Below are 7,015 nucleotides of genomic sequence, written 5' to 3' on the forward strand. Positions count from 1 at the left end.
TGAAGACTGCGCCAGTGCATTAGCGGTGAATTACTTACGGAGAAAATAAGTGTACTTCTCAGAGGCTCAGAACTGTTTGCGTGGCTGTCCTTGACATGTATACCTATCATACCTATTACTGCTGAGTAATGTTCATTCTCCTTAATGTTTAGTTGATTTTCATTGAAATTTTTAGAATTTTGAAAGGAAAAGAGATACCTTTTTTGAACGTTAAGTGACCCTTATATGTCCCACAATTTCACCTCTTCATTCTAACCTATCTGTGCAGTAAAACACAACAAACACACTAGGGGGCAATGAACACTTGCCTGGAGTGGTGGGCAGCCCTAACCGCAGCGCCTGGGAAGCAGTTGGGGGATAGGTCACACCTCAGTCACATACAGTCAGGGTTCGAACCGTCAACCTTATGGTGGCAAGGCTGGTTCCCCAACCTCCATCTCATGACCACCCAACATATTACATTAATACAGTGTGCATTATGCTGCCAATAAAGAAGGCTACTGCTGGGAATTCAGACCGGTCCACTGGTACAGGCCTCATTCAGACACCTATATACTCAACATCCAGCATCTGTTATCTTGGCTGTCCTTTCTGCTCTTCTCTTCAACCTCCTGGCAGCACCACTGAAGCTTCTCAGCTCCTGATTCTCAGTGCATACTGCTACCAGTGTTGAACAATGACACGCACAGCAGGCTCCGAACAAGCAGCGTTAAGGCACGCCATCAGAAATTCATTATTTCATGTCGATCAGGGCGCCTTTTATTCAAAGGCACACAATTGCTCTGTTTAAGGACACTGTGTTGTTTCGACGCTTCACTTTCAACACCGCGGGGTTCCTTCAATCTTATGCATTCACCTAAGGGAGGCTGAGGGATCTAATACAAAAGCTACTTTGAATCAAAAGTGGTATCTTATGCTGTTTTATCACCATTGATTTATTATCCATACTTTTATAAGGAAGAGGTTGAATTATTAAAAAAGCTCTGCTCAGCATCACGGAGTGTATCTTTTATAAGACTTCTGCATATCTTACAAAAGAGTAGATGAAGCTGAGAGAGTACTGCTAGAGTCTTTTGTGTATCAGAGGGGAGATTTACTTATGATCTGAAACATCAAGCTGCCTTTGTTTGTTCAATATGACAATGAAGACACTGACATTCACCAAAGCCGGCGTCTTGGATTGAAGTCTGGAACAGCGAGGGATGGAAGATGAGAGGCGGAGGGAGACAAAGTAATAGCTCAATGCGCAAATGATTACCTCTGAGCACGTAAAAACGCTGCGTTCAACGAAACAATAAAACGCTTTCACGCTCCATAAATGCCTGGCATTTACAATACCTACAGTGAATTGGGCTTTTTGTAAACACGACTGAGGTAAATGCCCTTGAGTCCCTCATTTGATCTAACAGTTCTTTTAACCTGGGGAAGCCTCTTTGCTGCACCTTTCACTTCAAATTAAGGCAGAGCACTGTCTCGGGGCATGGAAACAAAACGCGCCGGCTACGTTTTCTTGCTGTGTTTGCGAAATCTGCCAATTAATCATTGATGAAGGCATTTAATGAGGCTCACCCAGAGTTTCTGTGCGAGCTCTCCCTGTGTGAGCACTGTACCGCGTATGCGTCATGGGTTTTTAGGGAGTAGGACTGCTAAATGCAGACTAGCTCACCCATTTTATTACCCGTGTTAATCTGTGCTGCAATGTTGAAGTGCTCTGTAAAGCTGTATATACTACAGCTTTTATTGTATTTTAGATTTGCTCTACTTACGACATTTGTCTGGTTTTAGGTGTGAAAAATAGTTGTAATTCATTTATACATGACCATTCATCACTTGAATGAAACTGGCTGTTTTTGTTTCTGTGCCTTTATGTAAATGAGCTTGGTTGTCCATATAATGAGTATAATGTAAATCTCTGTCTGTCTGTCTGTCTGTCTATGTATGTACAGACATATGCAAAAGCTTGAGCACTACTGGTGAAATAACATGTTTTGGCAACATCCACAAATACGCGATTTTTCCACACATCGTAGTGCACAATTTTCATTTTAACATTTAGTTTAACATACTGAAACAAAAAAAGGTAAAACATAGTGTTCCACAACTTATCCACTTTGTATTTTATTTATTTATTTAATTTCATTTCATTTCCAAAATGTTAAAATCAGCAAATAATCAGTAACTGTGCATTAAAATGTGCAGAAGTGTGTTCTCTGTAGAGGATGTGTTCACGTATTTTCACTCCAACGAAAGATCAGCAAAATGTCATTTGACCAAAATGTCATTTGAGTGTCCAGACTTATACATACAACCGTATATACAACCAGGTTGTTGGGGGGATTGAGGAGTTCTTTCAGATAGGTAGAGGCATTGCCGTAAAAGCACTTGTGAGTGAGGAGGGAATCCTTGCATTCGATCCTGGCAGAGATGGGAAGCCAGTGAAGAGAACAGAGGATGGGTGTGATGTGTTCATATTTACACACTCTCATCAGGATCCTAGCAGCTAATGGTCTGAATGTATTGTAGCCTCTGAGGACTCTTGCCAGGAATGCCAATGAGAAGTGCATTGCAGTAGTGAAGTCTGGAGGAAATGAAAGCATGAACCAGTTTGTCAGCATCAGATACAGTCAGAGTAGGACGAAGTTTGGCAAAGTTTCTGAGGTGGTGAAAGGAGATCTTGCAGAGGTGTTTTATATGGGCCTCGAAAGTGAGTTGAGGGTCAAACCTAATTCCAAGATTGGAGACTGATGAGGAGAGTGGAATGTCGTGGCCAGAGAATGGAATACTGGTGATGGAGGTTCACTGAGTCTGATGTGGGGTGCCAATCATTATTGCCTCTGTTTTGTCACTGTTCAACTGCTGGAAGTTGTGTTCCATCCACACCTGTATATCTTCTAGACAGGCGGCAAGTTGTGATGATGCTGACAATGAAGAGGCTGCACAGGAGTATGCATCAATTTAAAGGTAAAGTTGCACATCATCAGCATAGCAGTGGAATGAAATTCCATGGCGACTAATGACATGGGGAAGCATGTATATAATAAAGAGGATGGGGCCCAGGACTGACCCCTGGGGGACTCCACAGGTCACTGTGTGTATCTGGGATCTTGCCTTTCCAAATGTTAAGTATTCTCTTCTGTCAGTCAGATAAGACTGAAACCAGTTTAGTGGGTCCAATGGTGTGATGATGCCGGTTTAGGAGTATGCCATGGTCAACAGTGTCAAATGCAGCAGACAAATCCAGGAGGATGAGGAGGGAAGGTGAGCCAGTGTCTGCTGCCATCAGAAAGTCATTTGTGACCTTAACCAGAACTGTTTCTGTGCTGTGAGCAGAGTGGAAATCAGACTGAAATTTTTCATAAAGGTTGTTACATTTAAGATGGTCCTGAAGATAGGCGGTGACTACGTTTTCCGGTACTTTAGAGAGAAAGGGAAGATTGGAGATGGGCCTATAATTTGCAAAGACTTTAGGATCAAGAGTAGGTTTTTTGAAGAGTACTCTGATTATGGCTGCCTTTAGAGAAGATGGAAGCTCAGCCTGGAGAGAATGATTTACTACAGTGGTGATCAGAGGACTTATAGCAGAGATGTTTGCTTTCACCAGAGAGGTAAGAAAGGGATCCAGGGCACAGGTGGAAGGTTTCATCTTCCTGACAATGCCTTCAACCTCTTGCTGTGAGACTTCTGGAAAACAGTTTAGGGGCTGGGAGACCTCAGACTGTAAGTACCCTCCACAGGTAGAGTGGAGGAGGTCGAAATAGCAGAACGAACTGAGTGAATTTTTGTTCTGAAGAAAGTCATGAAGTTGTTTCAATGCTCTTCTGTACTTTCAGTGAGTAAGGGGGCTTGTGGTTTGACATGGTTGATAGTGGTGAATTAGAATTCCCCTGATTGTTTTTGATGTTTTTATAAAACTGTGACTTCACAGCAGTACAGACCTGTAGAAAATTACAAAAGCCCCAACAAGTTTAATGTGAATCAGAAACAGAATGCAGAATCTTTCTGCACCGTGATGCATTTCTTAGTGAAATCATTGCATTGTTTAATGTTGCTTTATTTCATTTTTGCAGGCCACTTGTTTTAGTAGTAGACAAACAGTTACTGTCTCCTAGTCGGAGCTCCCTCTCTGCAGGTCCTGTCTCGAATGCACTTATTTAGCTTTCCTAAGTCAAGCAGCCCACTCTACACCTCAACTCCAACACTGTGTTTTCCTCCTCTTGCCTCGATAAGTAAACTCATATAATTGCTGTTAACTCACAGCTACGAGTGGAGGCTCGTTTTAAAACTTATGGCCACCTCTAAGTACCTTATGATCACTTGGATTACTAGGAAAACTGTGCCATGTGCAGTATGATCCGGGCTGGTTCCAGACTGCATACCAGTGAGCAGTTTGGTACTCATTGTAAACAAAATAAGTGGCTGTTAGATTTTATTGGCTATTTTAGTTTGAGAATGCCCACATACAAATATCAGTGCAGGCAGTTAATTACAAGTGGTCACATTGTACTGTATACAACCAATTGTAGGCAAAGGTTTGAACAGCCCTTAATAAAATGACACGTTTTGTTGTTTTTCTACTGAAATTATGTTCACACATCTTCCGTAGGGAGTATCTGTACATTTTCTGCACATGTTTGCACACAATTTCTATTTATTTGCTGAATTTAACTGAAATAAACAGAACATGAAATATAATACGTGGCTTAATTTTTGCACAGGCCACATTTGTTTTTGTTTTTTTACTATATGATTTGTAGTTACTTCCATTTAGAAAATCAACAAAACATAACATTTTAACACAATATAACAGGAAGCTGCTGTAGAAAAATAAAAATAGAATTCTAATTCTGTCTAATTCTCCTTAAGGGATCTGGTATATATAATATATAAATGAAAAATAATCAGGCATATGAAAATTAGGAGTTTTCAGCCTTACCCATCACAAGAAAACTATAATATGTGTATTGTATATGTACGTGATGCATATCCCTACAATGGATATATGAGATGCTAGAGATCTCAATCATTATGTAATGAGGAGGTTGTCCTCTCATTTACTTCAACATAATTAATCAAATGATCCTTGTAAACTTGAAAGGAAATATTAGATCTTGAAGAAAAAAAAAACTTTGATGAAATTTGGAGTAACAAGTAAGAGATTTGGGTCAACTAATGAGAACAGTGTCCCACTTTGCAGGTCCAGTTGGGAGTCAAAGAATTTGCATGTATGCAAATGATGTGCAAGCTAATTGCGTAACTCTGCAATCATGAATAATTAAGTGCAGTGGTTGTACGGCTGTTGTGTCTCTCTGTGCTGGCTCATGGAGTGACTGAGGCGCGTCGCTTGAACCAGGTCAGTGTGTGAGAGCCACTGGCTTGCATCGTCATGCCACAGGGAGCAACTGGGGAGGATATCTCTTAGCACTGGACCTCTTAGTACCAGTGGTGGACAGTAACTAAGTTAAATGTAATTAGTTACTGTACTCAAGTAATTTTTTCCATGTCCACATATGCAGTCGTGACTGACGCGTCTTTTTTCTGAATTTCTACAAACACCATTTCATTTTATAGTAAATTAGTTTGGGCTAGTTTATGTTTATGAACAGAGACCTACAGATCAACATAGTAAAGGAAACTCATTTGTGATCCTGAGTTTAAAGTTGTAAATAAATCTTAAACAGAAACTTTGCTTGTTTGTAAAAAGTGATTTCAGAGCCACTCGGTTCTACCTGATGGAAACTGCCTTCAGTGTTTTGTGCTTATGTTCATTTTAATAAACATCAGCGTCACTAATTAATGACATTCTATTAAAAGACTGGTTTACCAAGAGAGACACTGGAGGATTTTCACCTAAAATGAGTTCATGAAGCCAGTCTTGTTATAAAAATAATAACAGGACATTAGAGCCATAATTAATCTTATAGTACTTTTACTTTATACTTGGGTGCATTTGAAGGCAAATACTTTAGTACTTTTACTCAAGTGGAGATCTAAAGGAGGAACTTCTACTTTTACTGGAGTCATATTTTACTTCGGGAATCTACTTTAACTCAAGTACATGGTTTGTGCACTTCACCCACCACTACTTAGTACATGGCTGATTTACAGTAATGACTTTCTAATGCCCAGCTACACACTCACCAAGCCCTCAGATCTGTCAGAGACATCAACGCCAGCAGCGTCCTGTTACGGGTCACACTGGTGTTTATTTTACTTGAGACTTGAAGATGAAGATTCTCAAAATCATCAGCTTCACTGGCTGCATTTTTCCCCCTAAAACAAGAGCGAAAATAACACTTTTGTAAGATGATATCCACCATGTTGAACTCTTCCAAGCAGGCCAGGAAAGTATTTTTTGGAGAGCGGGTTGATTTTAACAGAACGGCAGACTTCTGTGCTGATTCTTAATGACTTGTAACCGAACGCAGTGACAGACTAACGATAATGTTCTGGCCCATTCGACTTCAAACAGTCTGCTTGTTTTTGGCATTATTATTTGATTTCAAAGATTAAATATGCTACACACATGTCCCTCCCGCGTAGTGATTATGTATAATTAAAATGTTTATAAGTCTCCAAATGAACACAAAATATCATAATGAATTGGTTTTTCCAACCACTGACATTCTCTTCCTGTTTTTCCTGCCACATAATAGGTTGCACTTTGTCATTTTCTCCCTTTTTTACGAGCACTTTTAGCAATGCTAAAAATGCTCAGAGGAATTGGGAGCTCATGACTGCCTCATTGGGCCAACTCAATGAAGATTTACTTGCTGGGCTGCACATAAAAATGGATAAGAAAATGTATGATCTTTAGCTCAAAGAACAACGAGCGCATTCTGTTTTGTGGAATTTAAAATCCTTCTGTCACACAGAGCTGAAAGGTAGCTTTATTCAGCTACCTCTGCCATAATTTCTGCTTAAAGAAAACATTAATAAACCACAGTGTCCATAACCGTGATGCTCATATACACAACAGCGTTCTCTGTCTCTTGCTTTCAAGATGCATGAAGGCCAT

This window comes from Pygocentrus nattereri, chromosome 15 (assembly GCF_015220715.1).
Source record: "Pygocentrus nattereri isolate fPygNat1 chromosome 15, fPygNat1.pri, whole genome shotgun sequence".
In the NCBI taxonomy this organism is placed as follows: domain Eukaryota; kingdom Metazoa; phylum Chordata; class Actinopteri; order Characiformes; family Serrasalmidae; genus Pygocentrus; species Pygocentrus nattereri.